The sequence below is a fragment of the Pleurodeles waltl genome, chromosome 11, assembly GCF_031143425.1.
Source record: "Pleurodeles waltl isolate 20211129_DDA chromosome 11, aPleWal1.hap1.20221129, whole genome shotgun sequence".
NCBI classification, from domain to species: Eukaryota; Metazoa; Chordata; class Amphibia; order Caudata; family Salamandridae; genus Pleurodeles; species Pleurodeles waltl.
The window spans coordinates 785,866,838-785,890,137 of record NC_090450.1 but is presented as its reverse complement, the minus strand read 5'-3'; positions in this window follow the sequence as shown (position 1 = coordinate 785,890,137).

Here is a 23,300-nt window from a genome sequence, read left to right as displayed (position 1 = left end):
CTAGCAGACCTATTACAAAGGTACTATAAACAAGGCTCATAAAACATAACTTCTCCCAGCTGTAAAACAAACATTCCAGCCATAAAAGAGGTTAAAAAGATAATGTATGGTGGTAGGGGTTATTATTTTGGAGTCCTCACTAACATAGTGTGGGGACACAGAGATTATGTAGAGATGATCTAGACAGAAAGTGCACTTTGTGGTCAATGTTTTGAAGGTATCCTATTGTCCTAGGACTACCACAAGCTGAGTTATGAGCAAAAATATTTTGTAAAAGTAATGCCCTGCAAAGCATTATGGGTCGAGTTTCCTGAGTTCAGTGAATATTGTAGTATCATCTCTCCTGGTATTCCGGGAGAGAGGCTTTCACTTTGAGGATTCCTCTTTTATGTAAAGCATTTACCACTTTCAAGTGTTGTAAGGGGAGAGCTATAAGAAATTACTCTTTTTAGGTAACTGTGAACAATGTGACCAGCACCCCAACACCACAGATCGAGTTCTCGCTGTTGTGCCTGTTCACGCTGTGAGCTTCATGGCCGCCATGCAACACGAAGGGGAGAGACAAAAGAAAAAAAATAGTTTGCCCACGCTGAAGTATATTGGCAATCATGGAAAATCTATGTAACAGGGGCAGTCTACAAGGTGTGACAAAAACAGCCTCAATGCGTGACGAACGTAAAACATTAACCAATTACCTCAAGTGATTTTTGAAAGGCAAGCCCAGGAAAGAACGAGTGATGGGCATGAGTTTGGCGTGGTTAAAAGCCCAGAATACTTAAAACAGGTCCAAGCGCTTGCGCTCGGCCTAAAAAACAGGGGGGCTTATATACTCCAGAGATACTACACCCCATTTGCTGAGTGTATCCGTACCTTTGTGCAAAAGGTCAGCATGGTTGGAGGGCAGTGACTCCAGGCTCAATATAAATCAGGAAGCACAACAACCATGTGAATGGTCTTTTTTTACACTATCATTGGGGATGCTTAACACGGGACACCTGAGCCCATATTTATACTTTCTTGTGCTAGATTTGCTTCATTTTTTAATGCAAAAGTGGCTCAAACTTACAAACTACAATTATATTTCGTAAGTTTGCGCCGCTTTTGCGTAAAAAAATGATGCAAATGCAGTGCAAAAAAAGTATAAATATGGGCCCTAGTGTCTTACGTCCCTACATCCACCCTCTGCTTCACCAAACGCTTCCAGGAAACAGCATGCTGTGTTGCTGTGAATAGAAAAACTTCTATATCTGGGTGCCATAGAATTAGTACCACAGGAAATCTTGAGGAAGGTTATGCTGTCGTTGCTTCACTTGCACTGGCTAGGTAGCTAATCTGCAGGTCACGTATGCAGATATATGCAATGCTTCCTCTGCCTTACATTTCTCTAAGGTGTGTAAATTGAGGGTCATCGTAGCTATAGGTGTATATAATGCCTAGAAACAGTAGATGTGCAAAATGAAAAGATATTATATTATTAGAGAAAAAACAGGAGGGGTGGCCAAGCCGGCGACCAACATGGCCGAACAACATTGACGCTCCGGGATGAGCACCAATCCCAGTGTTTGCTCAGTGGTCATTCACCACTCAAATAGCACGTCACATTATCAGCCCACATTGTACTTAAGGCTGTCTGTAGCCTGATTCCTTCCTGCCAGGACAGCGCAGATCTGAACATAAGCGCTCTGAGACTCTACTTGCCTGCCCAGGACCCCCTTGGACTACTTGAATGTGGGGCACACAATGAGCGCTTCCTTAACCTGTCGGTCTGTTGGCCTATGTTGTACCTACAGATGTGTGTAACAAGATTCCTGCCATAGACTAGTACAGCCTGTGTGCCCTTGGCTCCAACTGGGCACTGCCGTGCAGGCAATAGATGCTCGGTGCTTCACTGCAGGCCTCCCGCCGCACATTAAAGTTACCCCTGTCACCCAGACAGCACGCACCAACTGCTATTAGGGTGACCACCTGGCACTGAGTCAAATTCTGGACAGGACTGTAAAAAATTCAGGACAAAGGGTCGAAATTCAGGACAAAAATTCAGAACTAAGGGTCAAAATTCAGGACAAAAATTCAAGAACAAATGTCAGTTTTACAGTCACAACCAAGAGAGCCCATGCCTCACTATGGTATCAGTTCATTTGTTTACTCTTTTTTAACATAGCACAATTTATTCACAGTGGTATTTTTGTGATTGCCTCCTGGTATGCTACATTCAGGTGTTGCATTATGTCCTTGTTCAGTAGTAAATTACTGCCCTTCAGCACTGTGTCAAGGCCATCACCCCTACCCAAATCTACACAATCTAAGAGCAAAAACAAAGTAACAGCAACATTTAAATTATATTTCTGAACATTTTAAAACCCCTGTCAAACAGTTTGGGAAACATTAAGGTAATTAACCTTATGCTAGTTTGAACAAATTGAATAAAAACATCTGGCTCACACCAACCGCCCTTGGACTTTCAACCTAAACATTTTTTAATGAGGCATGGCAGATGGTGTGGGCGACAGTCTCACACCTAATGTCAGGATGAGAGGTACCCACAACTTGTCTGTAGTCTCACAGCACTAGAGTGTATGTCTGGGACTCTACATTTATCTCAGAACTGGAAGCCAGGACTACCAAACAAAGATAATAAAAGAGGAGGGTGAAATTGAGATCAAATTAGAGATCCACAGTAACTGATTCAAAGAGTTGTTGCTAAGAGCTGGATAAATAAGGAAGTGAAGAACAAGGTGGGACAATTCCTAAAAACAGACAATATGGGTCCACCTAGACTATTGGCTGGTATTGGGTACCTGGGGAGTTGTCTCTGCAGACAGGAGAGAAACAGATGAGGCACTGTCAAGTGTTTGAACAAGCAAGCAACTACCTTGGCAAACTTTTCTGGTGCAATGGTCTGCTATTCGTGCTTGTGAAGGGTGAGCAGGAGCCAGACCACTTGCAAGGTTGTGCAAGGCAATTGCCTGCTTTGTCCATATCTTAAAATGGTTTTGAAATTGTGCAAAAGCCAAACAAGTGATCTGGTTTATACTTAAGTGTCAAATACACATAGAATCTTCAAAATATTTTGGGTGTAAATCTCACAAAAACAATGTAAAAATGTTAAAATGTAATTAGTGTTTCTTTAACGTATGGCACTGTTTTCCCCTTTATATACAATTAGACCTCAGATTGAACTGGGAACCAGTTACCTTTCAATATCTAGTGATTAATATCTACCATTCTCCCACTGATTTGCAGGATGGAAATCTTGGCAGAGCGTCATGGTCCCTCCAAGCCCAGTTTGCTTTTTGGTCTTCTCTTCTGCATTCTGTAGTGAGCACTAGTGACCTGGCACTAGTGAAGATGGTGGGCTACCCCAATGATAGTATTATTTCCCTGCAAACCTTCCCCTGCTCGTCCTTCATTCCTTCTTCAGACATACCACACATCTGATTTGGTTTCTGGCGTGCCGTCGAGTAGCTCCTTCCACTCTAAAGCTACCTGTGACTGCTATTATTCAGCTGCACAGGCCCAAGCTCGCTGGCTTTCTGACCACCCCCTTCATGAGATGGGGTTTATCCGTAAAGACTTTTAAGGAGGGCTTACTGCACTGCTAACCATTCTACGGATCACCATCCGGGGTTAACATGCACAGCTTTCTCTTGCCTTGCTAGAAACTGTAAACTGACTGACACGAAGAAACCCTGTGCTCCTGCACCACCTTTGCCATGCCTTCCCACTTGCACAGGATGGCTGTGGTCAGAGCAACTCCATCAGTGCCATACTGCAGATGTCTTAAAATTGGGGGGATTTGTTACTGGACGGTGAGCTACTAAATTTTCAAACCCTTGTGGCAAACTATCATCTTCACCCCGGTCAACTCTTTACTTATAACCACCTTAAACAATCATTAAATGCCCTATTTCATGTCTGCCACCTAGCACTAACCCTACACGAGGTGTGCCAGAAGCTCTACACCATAGGGACTGGTGGCAAACTGATAGAATGGGTGTACAGATCTTTTCTGCAACATGGAGACCACTTCTTGTCATACTACCTGGGTGATTGAGGTGGCCAAACCTCTGGAAGATATGGACTGGACTAAAATACTGGACTTTCTCCACAAAGTATCCCATGAATGTAATTTTGTTGCTTTCAATTTGCTGGCTTTATTTGATTTAGGCTATGCAGCTTCAGTTTGTCCCTTCCCTTGCCCAAACCTTATTTACAGTATCCTTCTGAGTGCTCCCTTTCTCTGAACAGGCCTGTAAATCGTGTTCTTATCCCATCATATTTGCTGTGCATTCAAATAACAAGGTTAAATGTCAGGCTCTGTCTTCGGTGGAAACTTAGGGGGTCATTCTGACTCCCGCCGGCCGCGGTAACCGCAGGGCCGGCAGGAGCTGCCAGAATACCGCTGCGCGGTCAGAAGACCGCCGGGGTTATTCTGGGTTTCCCGCTGGGCTGGCGGGCGACCGCCAGAAGGCCGCCCGCCAGCCCAGCAGGAAACACCCTTCCACGGGGATGCCGGCTCCGAATGGAGCCGGCGGAGTGGAAGGGGTGCGACGGGTGCAGTAGCACCCGTCGCGATTTTCAGTGTCTGCATGGCAGACACTGAAAATCATGGTGGGGCCCTCTTACGGGGGCCCCTGCAGTGCCCATGCCATTGGCATGGGCACTGCAGGGGCCCCCAGGGGCCCCACGACACCCCATACCGCCATCCTGTTCCTGGCGGCCAAGACCGCCAGGAACAGGATGGCGGTATGGGGGTCGGAATCCCCATGGCGGCGGAGCCGGTTTTCCGTTTCTGACCGCAGCTGTACCGCTGCGGTCAGAATGCCCAAGGGAGCACCGCCAGCCTGTTGGCGGTGCACCCGCGGTCCCCAACCCTGGCGGTCTCGGACCGCCAGGGTTGGAATGACCCCCTTAGTGTTTACTTTTCTTTATCTGACTTCAAAGTGAGAGGATTTATGCAACAATCTTGCTAGATACTGGGGTTAAGAAAGTTTTTTTCAATCACATGACAACATTTAAATAAACTTCAGAATATATGAGAATTAGGAGTACAAATGAAGCACATTTTTGTTAATTCTGAACTGTGCTGGAAACAAATACCTTCATATGATTAAAACAAATCATTGCATTAGATGATGCAATTTCCACACATCCTTGTCTGTGCACTGTATAGTTTTTTTTTAAACTGTATGTCTGTGCAAATGTAATGGTCATTTCAATCAAAAACGTGTTGTCTGTAATGGCAGTGTGTTACCACACCATGCATACTCCACGTCACTCTGCTCTGCACCACTCAACACCACAGCACCCTACTCTGCATCACTCCACTTTACACCACTCCATGCCACTGCACTCTTCCCCACTCCACTCTATGCATCTGCACTCTGTTACTTCACACTACGCCTCTCTACTCTACTCTGTACCACTGTACTCTAAGCCAATGCACTTTAAGCCTCTCTACACCACTGCGCTCTGCACCTCTGCCTGCTATACCACTCCAGTCTAGGCAACACCAATCTAGTCTGCACAACTCCACTCTATGCCACTCTACAACACTGCACTGTACGCCACTGCAGTCTATGCTAATACACTCTAAGCTAGTGCACTTTACTCTGTAACACTTAAATCTTTGCCCCTGCACTCTACATCAATACACTGTACGTCGCTCTAATCTACTCAGCACCACTGCACTCTGTACAACTTTACTCTATGCCACTCTCCACTCCACCCTGCACCTCTCCACTCTACGCCACTTCACTCTACTGTGAAACAATCCACTTTACGCCACTGCACTCTGAGCCACTGCATTCTATGCCACTGCACCCTACCCTGGACCTCTCCACTCTATGCCACTGCACTCTACTCTGAAACAATCTATTCTGCGGCACTGCACTCTATGCCACTCTGCCCCACTGCACTCTAAACCACTTCACTCTATGCCAATGCACTCTAATCAACTGCACTATACACCACTGCACACTGACACTCTCCTCTGCAACACTGCACTGGCTGCTACTATACTCTACACCACTCTACTCTGTACTACTGCATTCTACACCAATACAATCTATTCCACTGCACTCTATACTACTCTACCCTGCATAACTCCACTCTATGCCACTGCACTTTACAGCACTATACTGTGCTCGGCACTGCACCACTCTTCACTACTCCACTCTGCACCACTCAACGCCACTGACCTCTATTCCACTCAAGTCTACTCTGCACTCTATGCCACTGCACCACTCTACACGACTGCACTCGCTGCCACTCTGTTGTATGCCACTCTACTCCACTGCACTCCATGCCACTCTACTCGGCCCCATGCCACTCTGCCACTGCACTCTATGCCAATGAACTCTAAACAACTGCACTGTATGCCACTGCCCTTTACTCTGCACCACTGTACTCTACACCACTGCTCTCTGTATCACTCTACATCCCTGCTCTCTGTACCACTCTACACCACTGCACTGACACTCTACTCTGCAGCATTGCACTCTCTGCCACTGTTCTCTACACAACTCTGCTCTGTACTTCTGCATTCTATGCCACTGCACTCTATGCCACTCTACTATGCATCACTCAACTCGACGTCACTGCGCTCTATAACACTATGCTTTACTCTGCACTGCACCACTCGACACTATTCCACTCTGCATCACTCTACGTCACTGCACTCTATGCCATGTGAGTCTACTCTGCACTCCATGCCACTGTACCACTCTACACTACTGCCACTCTATTGTATGCCACTCTACTCCACTCTATACCACTCTACTGTGCCCATGCCACTCCATGCCACTGCACAATAGACCACTGCACTCTATGCCAATGCACTTCAAACAACTGCACTGCACTGTACTGCACTGCACTCTACTAGGCACCATTGTGCTCTACGCCACTGCTCCTATGCTACTCTACTGCACTCTGCCACTAACGTTTAGCCATGCTGAACAGCAGCCACTCTGGTGTATAACATGGCTAAAACACATTGGCAAAGCCAATAACTCTTGTGCAGACAGGACCTATTGGCTTTGCCAATGTTTGTTAGTACTATGAGGTACTGAGGTCCCTGAAAGAACTGTGAATGTGTAAACCCTTATTTTAAACATGCAGGACAGACATCATAATATAGGCTGCTACAAAATGTGCAAATACATTTCAGTTAAGTAAAAAAAAAAAGTCCTTCTAAAATGCAGATTTGAATAATATACAGTTTATACCTAGTACTAACATTTTTTATAACAGTTCATTAAAACCACACAATCCACAGCTCACCTTGGAATACCCTTACAGTACCTCTCTGAAAGAAAATGTCTTCAGATGTCATCAGAAAGCTTCAAGTAACTCCTTTATTAAAGTCAAGGCAGGTTTCCAAGCCCTTTAGGATTTGCAGATTTACCAGTTTCTCACATTTGCATTTATTTAGGGAAGGAGACACCCTGGCAAGCAGGCATGTTTTTTTTATCTATGTGCCCCTCCCTCAGAGCACAGGAGACTCCCTGCCTTTCAGTCCAGCTGGGGAAAGTGATCTGTCTTAATTACATTTTGTCCTTTAGGTGAAAGGCTAAAATTACAGACAACTGCTGTCTGTTAAGCCTTTCACCAGGACCTGTAGGGCGAAATTAGGGGCAGTCCATGAAAATTACCGACGGGTGTGGTCACCTTAACTGCTACTGGGGGCCACACTGAGGCCTATTCGCCGCAGTCACCCCTCCCACGCTGCTTGTACTTTCCTTCTCACCATTGAGGCTGTGGTTCCTACGGGACTGCTCATCTGATGCTTGCAATTGGGCTCGGTGGGTAGCATGCCTACCCAATTTCAGGGACACGGCACTGCGACTTGCCCGTGTACGCAGCCCTCTCCAATATCAGGGCTCAGTGCAGTACCTGTTCTCGGACTTTACTTTAGCTGCCCATGAAGCACTGTGCAAATTCTCAAATGTTAAAAACCCGCTCAAGAAGCTAAGCCTCAAATACAGCATGCTGCATCTGGCGCTCCTTTGCGCGGAAGCGAACGGGCAACATCTGATCTTCAACTCTCCTGTGGATGTGGCTCAGTTTTGCAAACAACACAAGGGCAGGAGGGGGGATTACCCTTGCAGAGCGGCTCCGGACTGCTTGCTTGTTGCGTCCTCCTCAGCTACTTAACAGGACCCGCCAGTGTGACCGACTCACACCTCTTCTAAATGACAATTCTCTGAATTGACACCATGTCCTGCCCTAGGCCTTGCCCTGTCTGTGATCTCCCTTTATCTACCATATCTTTTGGACACTGGGTGGCTGCCCAACCAGATACTATCTAGTTGCTGTTCATTGTTCAGTGCGGTACAGATCCATGAAGCGTTGCCACCTTTCAGAGGTGTACACAGTAAACTTTACTTTTAGTTCTGTCTGAGTTTATTTGGGATTCGCCAGATGATGCTACTTCTGGTGTGGGTGGGGATAGGGTTGTTACTGCTTTGTTGTTTTTTTTTCTGTTTACTTCACTTCTGTTGTACCACACGGTATCACCACAATACTGCTCTCTTCAAGCCACATTATACCACCTAACAGCACATGGCCACCCAACCTGAAGGCAGTCGGTGATTTGATCTCCTGTGCATAAAATGGAACATCTGAGGCCTGAACAACCACAGGAAAGGGAAGAAAGTTCTCTTTTACTCAGATATGTATGTGTCAAACTGGCGTTTCTCCAAGAGCTGCATCTCTCCCCCTGAAATGACTGCCCCTACGTGGCTACTTGGGGCTTCAATAGTTACTTTGCCAATGATAGCTCCTACTCCCGGTGAGGGTCTGTATTTTATTTCAGAGCAGTATCCCCTTCGTATGTTAGGACTGCATAGCTGATGCAGATGACAGATACCTGCTTATTTCCGGCACTTTGGCCAATAAAACAGTATTGCTTGTTAATATCTATGCACCCAACATCGATTCCCCTAAATTCTATCACGATGTTTCCGCTCTAATGGGGCACATGTAGGACATTTTGATCCTGATGGGTAGTGACTTTAGAATCACATGCCAACCTACCCTGGACTCCACCAGCACTGCCACTAACACCAAGCTGCAGTCCCTGAACGCTCCTAATGATCTTCTCGACACTTTCCAGCTTTGAAGATGTGTACCTGCCATCCCCACACTAAAGACTATACATTTTATTCAGCCCCACACAATGTCTGGACCCGTACTGACCACTGGTATGTGTCTCAGGCAGACTCTCTTTTGGCTAGCGGATTTAACAGGTCATGCCCCTGTTAAGGCTATGTTGCATATCCTGTGCCAGGGCCATGCAGCCTGGCTATGGCAATTCCCAGAAAATGCACTGCATGATACTGCATTCAAATCAGAACTTTGCAAAGTCATAAATGAATATTTTCTAATAAACACTGGCTCAGTAAATAAGCACACCACACTTTTGAGACCTTCAAGGCATACATAGGTGGTGTCTACATTGCTAAACATGCAGGGGTTCTCCGAAGCATTCGTGGAGACTTGTCCAAAGAGGAAAGGGAGCTGTATGACATAAATTTGTCTACAATGGACGGTACAGAATCTGTTCAAGTGCACCGGCACTCTGAGCAACTGGAATTCCAGGACTTGACGGAATGCAAGGTTGCCTATATGGACAAATATCCCAAGGCTTGCTAGTACAGGGTGGGGGCGAAAAGGGGCCACACATTGGCACAGCTTCTATGATCTGCCTTTCATGGTAACTACATAATGGGGCTCCTCACGGATGATGGCATGACCACCACTGACAATGTTACTATCGCCTGGACGTTCCAAACCTACTATCAGTGCTTATATACGACCTGTACAACTGGAAGTGACTCAGTGATAGCCGAAAACCTATCTGAGGTGGCCATGGTATGGCTGCCGGCAGGACAACAACAATTCTTAGCAGTCTCCATTATGTGTGACGAAATAGTACAGGCTAGCAATGCCTTGAGTGGCTCTAAAACCTCTAGCCTAGATGAGCTCACCAGTCATTTTTACAAAGCTTATAAACACATCCTGTTTCCCCACCTTCTAGAGGTCTATGCTGAGTCTCTCAAGGCAGGCATTCTACCTCCTACCGTACAGGAAGCTGTCATCACCTTACTTTTGAAGCCTGGCAAGTCAGCACATCTCTGTGCCTCAGATGTACCACTGTCCCTCTTGAATCATGACAATAAAATATTGGCCAAAGTAATTGCCACACGCCTCTCCCTTCTGATGGAGCAAATAATCTTCCCCGCAGGTTTCATCCCACACCGCTCCACTACTATCAACTTATGCACTATTTTTGCCGTTTTGAATCAGGTTTCCCAGAGTACACCTGTGGCGGTCATCCTCCTGGATGCCAATAAGGTATTTGATTTGGGCTCTAGTAAGCTTCACTTGACCCGTGTGCCGCTTTCCGCCGTCCTGTAAGTGTTTTTCTCATTTTTCAGCGCCTTGCCTCCTTGCGCTTCTGCCCCCGTCGTGCCCCTTCTGTTTGTGCCACTTTTCGCCGTCCTGTAAGTGCGTTTTTACTGTTTTCAAGCGCCTCGCCTCCTGCGCATCTGCCCCCGTTGTGCCCCTCTGATTGCTGTTTCCCCGATTGTATACTGTGCCATTAGTGTATTTCTGTGACTGTTTTCAAATTGTGACTGTTTTTTAAAATTGTGCCCGACTTTTTTGTGCCTTGTTTTTCGTGTTTCCGCCCCTTGTGCGCTCCCCCTTGCTCTCCGCTCCCTGCCGCTGCCTCCCTGCGGCCCGCCCCCCTCGCGCCCCCATTCGCCGCTCCCTCCCGCCTCCCAGCTGCTCCTCCCTCCCCCCTCCCTTCTTAATGGCTGACGCTGCGCGTCGCGAGTGAGCGACCTCTGATCTGTTTTAGGTCTAGAGCTCGCCCCCCACGTCCGCAGCACCAACCTGCTGTCTCCTGCCTCTGACCCCCACCCACGCTGCTGCTAACGTGTTCGAGGCCCTCCTCCACCCGCAGGCATCCTCCTGCGCCTCATCCCTGGTATCTAGTGGGCTCTAGTAAGCTTCACTTGACCCGTGTGCCGCTTTCCGCCGTCCTGTAAGTGTTTTTCTCATTTTTCAGCGCCTTGCCTCCTTGCGCTTCTGCCCCCGTCGTGCCCCTTCTGTTTGTGCCACTTTTCGCCGTCCTGTAAGTGCGTTTTTACTGTTTTCAAGCGCCTCGCCTCCTGCGCATCTGCCCCCGTTGTGCCCCTCTGATTGCTGTTTCCCCGATTGTATACTGTGCCATTAGTGTATTTCTGTGACTGTTTTCAAATTGTGACTGTTTTTTAAAATTGTGCCCGACTTTTTTGTGCCTTGTTTTTCGTGTTTTCACCCCTTGTGCGCTCCCCCTTGCTCTCCGCTCCCTGCCGCTGCCTTCCTGCGGCCCGCCCCCCTCGCGCCCCCATTCGCCGCTCCCTCCCGCCTCCCAGCTGCTCGTCCCTCCCCCCTCCCCCCTCCCTTCTTAATGGCTGGCGCGCCAGAGGCAAGCCCGTCTGCGCCCGTCTGCGCCTGGACCGCGCCCAGCGCCACCCCCCCTGGTCCTCACGCCCCCCGCACCTCCTGCTTCCGATACTCGGCCAGCGAACTCCTCGCCCTCAACCCTGGCCCCTCCACAGAGTGCTTCCTGGCCACCCGAAGCACACCAAAAGACCTTTTTCCTGCCGCACCTGCAACTTCTCCTGCAACAGAACAACGAAGCCAGCAACAACCAACACAAACCACCTGCACTGCATCCTCCTCAACACACGCTCCGCACGAAAACACGCCATCGAGCTCTGGGACTTGCTCGACACCACCGCCCCAGACGTGGCCTTCCTGACCGAAACCTGGTGGAACGACTCTTCGGCCCCTGACATCGCCATCGCCATACCTGACGGATACAAGATCACCAGAAGAGATCGCTCCAACGGAATCGGCGGAGGGATAGCCATCGCCCACAAATCTACCCTCAAGATCCACACCCACACGGACGACACCCTCAAGACAGCCGAACACCTCCACTTCCAGATTCACACGGACCCCAACACTACCCTCAGAGGAACCCTCATATACCGCCCTCCAGGACCAAGAGCCCCCTTCAGCGACACTGTCTCCGACCTCGCAAGCACCCACGCCCTCGCCTCTCCAGACTACATCCTCCTGGGAGATCTAAACTTCCACCTGGAAAACAACAACAACGCCAACACCGCATCACTGACCACCAACCTCCTCAACCTCGGACTCCGTCAACTGGTCAACACTCCCACCCACATCGCCGGACACACGCTTGACCCACTCTTCACCTCAAGCAACCACATCTCTTTCAGCCACACCTCCGAACTCCACTGGACCGACCATCACTGCGTCCACTTTACCTTCAAGAAAAACACCGAACACTACCGCATCCCTCTACCGCCTCACCGCCGCTGGGGAAAAGTCACCGAAGACCAACTAACCAGCACACTCGCCAAATACCCACCACCCGACCCCACCGACCCGAGCACCGCCGCCATCAACCTCCATCAATGGATCCTCAACTGCGCCAACACCTTAGCCCCACTCAAGAAACCCACCGCCAACCAAGAAAAGAAAAAACCAGCCTGGTTCACAGACGAACTGACCACCTCCAAACGCACCTGCCAGAAACTCAAGAAGAAATGGATCCTCGAGCGCACACCCGACAACCTTGCTACCCTCAAGGACGCCAACCGTGAACACCACCAACGGATCCGACTCGCCAAGCGCGCCCACTTCACAGAACGCCTCAACAACAACGCCCACGACTGCAAAGAACTCTTCTGCATCGTGAAGGAACTCTCCAACCCTAATGCCAACGTCAACGACGTCCCTCCCTCCCAGAAACTCTGCGACGATCTCTCCACCTTCTTCCACCAGAAAATCGCAGCCATCCACGACAGCTTCAACACTGCACCACCGCCAGACCCCACTCCGACGACTCCTCCCACGCCTGCCGCCTCACCACCTGGACCCAAGTAGACGACGCCGAAACCCTAACAACCATGAATTCCATCCACTCAGGCTCTCCCACAGACCTGTGCCCACATCACGTATTCAACAAAGCCGACGCCACCATCGCCCCCAAACTCCGCAAGATCATCAACCTCTCCTTCAACACCGCCACCTTCCCGGACAGCTGGAAGCACGCAGAAATCCAACCCCTCCTCAAGAAACCCAAGGCTGACCCCAACGATCTCAAAAACTTTCGACCGATCTCTCTCCTCCCTTTTCCAGCGAAAGTCATCAAGAAGATTGTCAACGCACAGCTCGCCCACTTCCTAGAAGACAACTCCATCCTAGACCCCTCTCAATCTGGATTCAGACGAAACCACAGCACTGAGACCGCACTCCTCGCCGCCACAGATGACATCAGACAACAAATGGACAACGGCGAAACCTCAGCCCTCATCCTCCTCGACCTATCAGCCGCTTTCGACACAGTCTGCCACCGCACCCTGCTAACCCGTCTCCACGAAGCCGGCATCCAAGACAAAGCCCTCAACTGGATCTCATCCTTCCTCTCCGACAGAACCCAGAGAGTCTGACTCTCACCCTTCCGCTCCAAAGCCACCAACCTCATCTGCGGCGTCCCCCAAGGCTCCTCTCTTAGCCCAACGTTGTTCAACGTCTACATGGCCCCCCTCGCACAACTGGCCCGTCAACACAACCTCAGCATCATCTCCTACGCCGACGACACCCAGCTCGTCCTCTCCCTGACCAAAGATCCGCTCACCGCCAAAACCAACCTCCACGAGGGACTAAAATCCATCGCCGAGTGGATGAGCAACAGCCGCCTGAAGCTCAACTCCGACAAGACGGAAGTCCTCATCCTTGGACGCACCCCCTCGGCCTGGAACGACTCCTGGTGGCCCACCGCCCTCGGACCCCCACCCACCCCAGCCAGCCACGCACGAAACCTCGGCTTCGTCCTCGACTCTGCTCTCACCATATCCAAACAGATCAACGCCGTCTCCTCTTCTTGTTTCAACACCCTCCGCATGCTCCGCAGGATCTTCAAGTGGATTCCAACTGGAACCAGGAAGACGGTGACTCAAGCCCTCGTCAGTAGCAGACTTGACTACGGCAACGCACTCTACACAGGCATTCCAACGAAAGACATCAAACGACTCCAATGCATCCAGAACACATCCGCCCGCCTGATCCTCGACATACCCCGCCGATGTCACATCTCCCCCCACCTGAAGGACCTCCACTGGCTCCCCGTGGAAAAAAGGATCACCTTCAAACTCCTCACCCACGCACACAAGGCACTACACAACACCGGACCCACCTACCTGAACACCAGACTCAACTTCTACGTCCCCACACGTCAACTCCGCTCTGCCAACCTCGCCCTCGCCATCGTCCCCCGAATCCAGCGCAAGACCTCTGGCGGCAGATCCTTCTCCTTCCTCGCCGCCAAGACCTGGAACTCTCTCCCCACCTCACTACGCCAGACCCAGGACCTCCTCACCTTCAGGAGACTCCTCAAGACATGGCTCTTCAAACGCTAGCAGCACCCCCCCCCCCCTCCTCAGTGCCTCGAAACCCTGTCGGGTACATAGCGCGCTTTATAAATTCACTGATTGATTGATTGATTGATTTGCTGGAGTGGCAGCTCTTGCGGGTGACATTGACCAAGTTAGGGGTGCCAAACGATTTCTGTGACCTCATCAATCTTTTCTACTCTGGGCCTCTGGCACGTTTGCAGGTCACTGACACACTCACAGAGGCGTTCCTGGTGCTAAGAGGTATACGCCAGGGCTGTCCCCTCTCCCCTCTGCCTTTATTACTGCCCTGGACCTACTGGTTAGGCATCTGCAGGACTGACACATGCATAGGGGACTACAGTCTCAGCACAGACCACTCTTAGTGTCCCTGTATGCAGACGAAATACTATTGATTATCTGTGACCCCCACACACATCTTCCTTCTCTCATATGTGAGATAATACACTTTGGATGTCTCTCTGGCCTATCCATAAATTGGAATAAGTCTGATATTTTTCCACTTACTTAAGCCACAGTCCCCTGTGAACTGGAGTGTCCCTTGCACTGGTGCACGGATTCACCCATATTCTTGTGTATCATCCTATACAGGCAAAAAGTTGAAGTTGTTTGTCAAAACTATGGTCCTGCCATCGACAAGCTCACTTTGCAGGTGAATCGATAGATTAAACTACTGCTGTCTATCGCAGGGCAAATTGCTATAATAACAATGGTGGTCATGCCGTGCTTTCTATATCTTTTTTTAAACATACCCATCACACTGACCAACAGTTTTTTTGATAACCATTATGGACTCCTGATATGTCTTGTTTGGGCAGGCCGTGTCCCCTGAATCCGATGGGAGATTTTGACTCTTCCATACAAGCGCAGTGGCTTTGGTGTTCCGTATTTTTATCTATATTACTTAGTGGCACAAACCCATTATGCTTATTATTGGTACCACCTGGGTGCCAGACTTTCTTATCTGAGACCCCTGTGAGACTAAGCACAGGATCTTCCTATACCCTCTCTTTTGCCCCTGGGACAGCTGCGCGACCCTACTGACAAACAGATGCTTTCCACAACATGCTGGGTTGGTCCAGACTCAGGCACTCCCTGGGTGGCAGGCTGTTGTACTCCCCTTAGTTGCCCCTGACCAACACCCGTGGCTCCCCCTTACTCGGGAGAAGCTGGTACAGCGCTCCCTAACAGCTCATGAATTGCGTACCTTGGGAGACCTCTTAGCAAATTTCAGAGAGATTGCCTGGTCCACTTTGACCCTCTGCGGAGACTCAATGCCAGTAGATACTGTTATCTTTCATCACTTGCATACTATCCTGCGTACTGGCTTCCACATACACAGTGTTAAGACTGGACTTAAGAAGTTGGTTAGCGGCCCTAAATCTGTCCCAAACTCTTTCTGCAAAGTATCGTATCATGTGTATCATTTGCAAAGAGCAGGGAATAATGCACCAAAAGGCATTTGCCATTGCATGAGCAAAGAGCCAGGCTTTGTGGTGAAAAGAATTTCTTTCCTGCCGTCTTGTTCCACTGAGTCTTCATGTCAGATGGAATGGGAAAATGCATTAATTCCTCCAGAATCTGGAGCTGGCAGCCCAGCTGACTTCATGTTGTCTGGAGCTGGCCAATGAAGGCGAGCAACTTGACAATGGATGTCCTGCACAGAAACTGGCCAAACTTACTGGCCACAATAGGGTCTAGCTATTCCTCTGTTAAGAGCAAAAGAGGTTCCAATGTGGAGAGATCAGACCGGAGATTTGCTGCCAAAATGTTTACCTTCATCTCTGCAACTAGCAGTCAATTGTAGGACCTCAGCAGCTTTGCCTATGACTGTCTTAAAAATAATATTATGAAGGGACTGCCAAGGGACAATACAGAACAACCTTAGAGGAACTACTAAAGTAATTGGTGTTCTGGAGTTTCAAAAAGAGTCCTTTGAGACCGAATAACAGTTAAGGGATTCCTCCTTACTACAAACCTTCTGGACATGAAAACTCTTGACTGAAGCGTGAGCATGGCCCATTGGAGGCACACAGTTGTGCTCCCCCGTGCTTTACGATGGGTCAAAAACCAACATGTCACTGGACAATTCTAAAAATGGAATTGGAACCAGTAACATAGATGACTGGCATTGGTGCTGATGCCAAAACAAACAGTGATACTTTCTGCAGTGAAAGAGACTGACACGTTGGGAAATATGAGTCACAATGTGAGTTCCTGAGTGTTTATTGTGCATAATTTACAGGTACTGTCAGTGGAATTGATATGTACCAGCATTGAGGCTACAGGCAGAGACCTGACTGAAGTTGCCTCGGGCACCTTGGTGCCCAAAGTTGTACCAAATGGAGGATCATAGCAAGCGAAGATTGGGTGAAAGCTGCCACTTGAGTGCAGTTCGAGCCAGTGGCCGAAAAAGCCAGCCTTAGATCAGTCCGCACCATCACTATTAGAACGGACAAGGTGAGGAATCTGCAGGTAAAGATATGCATCAGAACCTGACTGTCTAGTAGTTATAAGTGATCATTGTGCATCATATGCAGGTAGGGCTGATTGTGTACAATATCACTTGCAGTTCTTATATGTTTAATTGGAAAAGGTCGGTGAATGTACTACAATGTAGTAGCAGTGTAGACATTGTCTGTTTTTGCATTGCATCCAAATATCAGTTCTCGTCAAGGTCTCAGGGTATTTTACCCATGCTAACCTTTAAATCTCTTATTAACATTCATTAAGGTGGTGCACAGTGGCAAAGATTTTCAAAGCAATCATATACCACTTTGCAAATTTTCAGGTTGAGATTTTACCTGGGAAATAATTGAGGGGTTGCTGATCCAATGCCGGCTTCGGTGGGTTTGAAGGAGGAGGGCTTGGGCAGGCTTTGTAGTTAATACAGAGCAGAAGGAGACGTAGTCGGTATATTCAGCACATCTAGAGGTTGCTTCCTCTTAGTCTTACTTAAGATAAAATAGTTATATAGTCCAGGAGGGCTGAGTGGATGGATAGGAGTCTTTGCTGTGTGAGTATAATTACTTTACGTTCATACATGTGATTGTTGGATAAAAGATTGGTGGGATTTACTGGGGGCATAGGTACCATTGACCCGCTATTTGCTATCAAGTGATAAACTTTAATTGAATTGCTAGTAGACAAGGTGAGTAGAGTCATATTATAAATGGATATTGATATTCTGGGTTGGTGAATAGCTGTGTCTTAGGCAATCTGGATCATTTTACAAATGAGTGGAGGACAGGTTTAATATCTATTTTTATAGCAATTTGCTCCATACTTTGTAACAACCTTAGGTGTAGTGATGATTTTATTCCCTGGAAATGCCATTAATTGTGTTTGACCACTGACTTTGTGTTTCACCACTGCGCATATTAGTTGTTCAATGTTCACCAATAGCATATTACATGTTGTATTCAGTTTAGCTGCCTATTGGCTTTAACGTGGCATTAGACATTACATTCTGTATTCAGTTCAGCTGCCTATTGGCTTTATCGTGGCGTTAGACAGTGCAGTTGAGACATTGCAGATGAGCTGTGTTTTTCCACATGGTAGACCAAGCTGTGTTTTTCGTATTTTGTTCACACCGAGCCCTAGCGTGATAAGAGAGCGCATATTTTGGTGTTTTTCTTTAGTGCAGAAAACAGTCTGACCTTGAGGGGCGTGTCTCGAAACGGTGGCCAACTTTCAACACATTCCTGTCAAGGTTTACCTAAACAAGCCAGCATTTTTGCTATAAACGGTGTCCCTGGGCAGCAGCAAGCGGGAATTTTCCAAGACTTCAGTCAGGAGCGGACGTCAGCTGCCTGACCTCCCATTTGGGTAGAAAATCTCTTTCTCGCAGTTGAACAGGAGTCGTCAACTTGCAGGCATGAGAAAGATGACGAGCAGTGATAGGCCCTACGGTGATGAATTTTGACTTTTATTCTTTGCTTTGAAGTTATGTAATATAATCACATATATTTGCTGTGTATATTACAATTGAGAAGTACTTTGATATATTTTCCTTTCATTGCTGTGACTACTTTTAAACGTGTGCTTCCAACCTACTAATCTCATCTCTCAGGAACCTCGAGGTGAAGTAATAATAAATGTCTTCTTTAAACTAAGAAGTGCATTCCAGAGAAGTTTTGGCAGCTCGGTCATAAGATAAGTGAAAGCAAAACATTTTGGCGTGAGTCGTCAGTCTGGGAGTCGAATTGCAGATTGGAGGTGCATGATTTAAAAGTGTAATTGTTTTTGTTGTTTAGAGAATTAAAGAAGCACGGCAGACCATGTTTGAAAATGCATGTGAAGTTAAACTGCCTTATGATGCTCTGAGAAACATGTTTTCTTGTTTATCAGGACTTTCTGAGTCTTGGGATGAGTGCTTGGATAAAGCAAAAGTATTTTCATACTTAGAAAATTTGCTTTTTGAAAGAAATTATGTTCCTTTTGTTCTTGACAGAAGGGTTTGGATACTTTTGTCTGCTTACAGAAAAATGCATGAGAGATGTAAGCAGTTAGAACATGAAAATAAGAATTTACGTGAGCAAATTAGCCAGAACAAAGTGTTGCAAGATAAAACTGAAATTTATAAAGCGGTTGCAGGAGAATATGGCTTTTCACATTCCAGTAATGAGGAGGTGTAAAAAGGTGGGGGCCAGTGTGAGTCTCAGGAACAGAGCGGAGATCTCCATGCACAGAGCAGCCCACAGTTTTTTGCAGGAGTTGAAGTGCATTCCTTAAAAGATTACACTGAGCACGAAGTTGACGATGTTATATTCAGACCGCTTTTGCAAAGTACGATGTGTAAAATTAATTCAGACAAGGCAGAGGTACTGTCGCAAAATGTACAGTTTTTGGGAATTCAGAAAATAGACAAATGTTGTCACAGGTAAAACCAAAGATTTTAGAGTTTCTTACTATTTGCACTAAGCAAGAAGACACCGAGTTTCATGAGCTTGTTTGATTTTTGGAAACAGTATGGCCCTCATCTGAGTAAAATCTAAACACTTTGGTCCAAAGTAACTAGGAAAAAACATGAGTTTGAATGGAGTGAGAAGCAGCTGCGTGCTTTTGATTTGGCAAATTAAATAATTCAACAGACTTTAGATTTGTGCACAGTGCAAGAGAGAAACACTGATTTACATGTAAATCAGGTACAAGTTGCCACCTTGCGTATGTGGCAGGAACAGGGGAGGACAAGAGTGCCCCTGTGGCTTTGGACTAGAAAACTATCTGACTTTGTGGAGAGATGTACTCCTTTTGAAAAACAACTTTTGACTTGCTATTGGGCTCTAGTGAATATTGAGCAAATGACATTAAATTATAATGTAATTCTGAAACCTGAAATATCAATCATGCAGTGGGTGATGAGTTCACCTAAATCTCACAGTATAGGACAGGCACAAGAGGCTAGTATCATACACTGGATCTGGTACATACAAAACAGGGCTCGAGTTACTGCAGCCCTACATGAACAGGTGTCACAAGCCCCTTTACAGGATGAGGAGAGGGTGCAGGGAGTACCACAGGTAAAAGAGTCACCAGTGAAATTGAGTGCACCATTTGAATTCTTGTCCCCTGAGGGTAAAAAGCGTGTTTGTTTGACGAATGATTCATTGAAATACTAAAAGACAATGGAAAGCAGTGTCATACAATCCAGTTACTGAAAAGTTGTTGTCTACCACAGGAGAAGGAAAAAGTAACCAATATGCAGAGTTGTACAATGTGTGTCAGACTTTAAAGCAAGAGCTGCTTGAGATGTGTCATTTTTACACTGATTCCCGGTTCACTGCCAATGGATCAGCCGTTTGGTTTTCCACATGACTTGCACATAACATGTTAATTAATGCAAAGGAGGTGAGGAGCAAACAGTTGTGGCATGAAATTTGGGGAATGTTAAAACAGAGCATAGACATAGATGCTCATTGTCCCATTGACTCAGAACGCTGGTTCAATTCCCTTGCAGATGTTAAAGAGAAAGGTGCAAAGGCAGAAGTGTCAACCCAGAATTCTGACTTGGTGGGGATGGCTAAGTGGGCGCACCAGAAATGTGGACATCTGGGAGAAAAAGCCACTTACAAGTGGGCAGAGATTAGAGACAAGCACATTCCCCTAGATTTGATAAAAACTGTGAATTTGCAAAGTCTTATTTGTCAGCACACACAACAGATATCTGTCCCACAAACAGTCAAGATCAGTTCGGGAGGGGAATGTTACCAGGACAGATAAGGAAAATTGATCATGTTTTAGGGGGAGTGATTGCTGCAGATTACCAAGTCGAAAGCAAAGTTATTCTGATATCTAGAAGAGAATCTGATTCATTCATAGAGATTAGAGACAGAATTGCCCAACTTGTCATAAGTGCAGTGAATGGAGGTTTGGTAAAGAAAGAGTCTGCCCCAGCCCTTCTGACAGTGCAAGGAAAGGGAAGCTGTGGTGAAGCAGATAAAAACCTCAGTGCTAAGGTGTGGGTTGAATCCCCAAATGACCCTCCAGAACCTGCAGAAATCATAACAAAGGGCCCCAATAATGTCCTACTGATTATAAAACAAGGAAAAGAGAAAGGAGGGCACATTTCAGATGACAAATGTTATTTGCAAGAAAAGTCATACTTTTTTCTTTTGCAGATCCTACTACGACTCGCCACTGACCATGAGTGTGCTGTGTGGTCTCCCTTTGGGTGTTTGCATGTGGGGTTGGGGAAGGGACCGCACCCCCAACCTGAACCTGATTGATTAAAGTACAAACCCCGAGGATCCATTTTGCGCAACTGCCGCCTTCAGTTCAAGTTCTACATGGGATCAATATAAAGTTTGTCAACTTGTTTGATTACATTCTTCCACTGGAACTAAGCAACATTGCCAGTTAACTGTCTGTTTTTTCGTGTGGAAACCTGACTTTCACTTACATTCCAGCAAACCTTTCAGGTGGACCGTGTACCTTTACATGGGTAGAACTCATGCTACATCAACTTGCTATTTTAGAGACACTATTCAATCAGTTATTATCCCAATCAGAGTATATAAGCTTCAGTCTTTTCATTGTAGGCGTATCTGATTTGAAAGGTTATGAGATCAATATGTTAATCCACTTCCATTGCTTTACAGTGATTGTTTTTATCATTCAAATCTGATTTGCTTATAACGTTTTTTTTGTTTTTTTTTGTGTTTGTTTGAAATAAGAGAAATGTAAACAAAAGTCATTGGTCATAGGGTGGATATGTTATGCCATTAATTGTGGTTGACCACTGACTTTGTGTTTCACCACTGCGCATATTAGTTGTTCAATGTTCACCACTAGCACATTACAGGTTGTATTCAGTTTAGCTGCCTATTGGCTTTAACGTGGCATTAGACATTGCAGTTGAGACATTGCAGATGAGCTGTGTTTTTCCACATGGTAGACCAAGCTGTGTTTTTTTAATTTTGTTCACACCGAGCCCTAGCGTGATAAGAGAGTGCATATTTTGGTGTTTTTCTTTAGTGCAGAAAACAGTCTGACCTTGAGGGGCGTGTCTCGAAACGGTAGCCAACTTTTGACACATTCCTGTCAAGGTTTACCTAAACAAGCCAGCATTTTTGCTATAAACGGTGTCCCTGGGCATCAGCAAGGGGGAATTTTCCAAGACTTCAGTCAGGAGCGGACGTCAGCTGCCTTACCTACCGTTTGGGTGGAAAATATCTTTCTCGCAGTTGAACAGGAGTCGTCAACTTGCAGGCATGAGAAAGATGACAAGCAGTGATAGGCCCTACGGTAATGAATTTTGACTTTTATTCTTTGCTTTGAAGTTATGCTATAATATAATCACATATATTTGCTGTGTATATTACAATTGAGAAGTACTTTGATATATTTTCCTTTCATTGCTGTGACTACTTTTAAACGTGTGCTTCCAACCTACTAATCTCATCCCTCAGGAACCTCGTGGTGAAGTAATAATAAATGTCTTCTTTAAACTAAGAAGTGCATTCCAGAGAAGTTTTGTCAGCTCGGTCATAAGATAAGTGAAAGCAAAACACTGCTTTATTTGGGTATCATATTTGTATACTGTATTTTACATTTATTTCTTTACATTTATTTCCCAGGAGAAATTCTCTTGCGAATTAACATCATAAAGGTTAGCAGATCAATATTCTGCCATTTTGTTTCCATTTCTATGAATTTTGTTTTCTCCTTAGGCTCTTATGGGGGCCGAGATGGACTGATCTAGGAATCTCTCCTGTTTCTATTCACCTTGTAAGGTCCATCTTCACTGTGTCCATTCAAACTACGGGAAGTATTTTAATTTGGCTGACTGGTCGGTGTTCAGCTTCTTGCTCCCACTAGCAGTTTGGAGAATTGAATAACATGATTCTGGAGGGCTACGTTTGGATGCTTTGGGCCTGGAGAGGCTAGGCAGTGCTGTATGACAGGCAGGGGAACTTTACAGATATTAGTTTATGGTGGTGGGAACAGATGGTGTTCTTCCGTCTGGCATTTGGGTGTGTAGGAGGCCCTGTCAGGTTGCAGGTGTGTGATAACGGCAGTGGGCAGTGACTGGGCATACAATAACAGGTAGACTGTTGAGTATCACACATTTGAGGCACCCATAATCTGCTATTGGTAGGAGCTACACCCTGAGTGTGGCCTTGGAAATATTTTTTGCGGACGGCTGATTTAGATGTAAGTTGAGGGGCATAGGGATGCCTTGTGTTGTGGTTTTCCAGTGGGGTGGCAGTCTCATCTGCCTTCAACAGCTAGTTAGGGACAAGCATAGTGCTACAAGTGGGAAGTGTGTGGCTCATGATTGACTCTGGAGGCTGCAGCAGA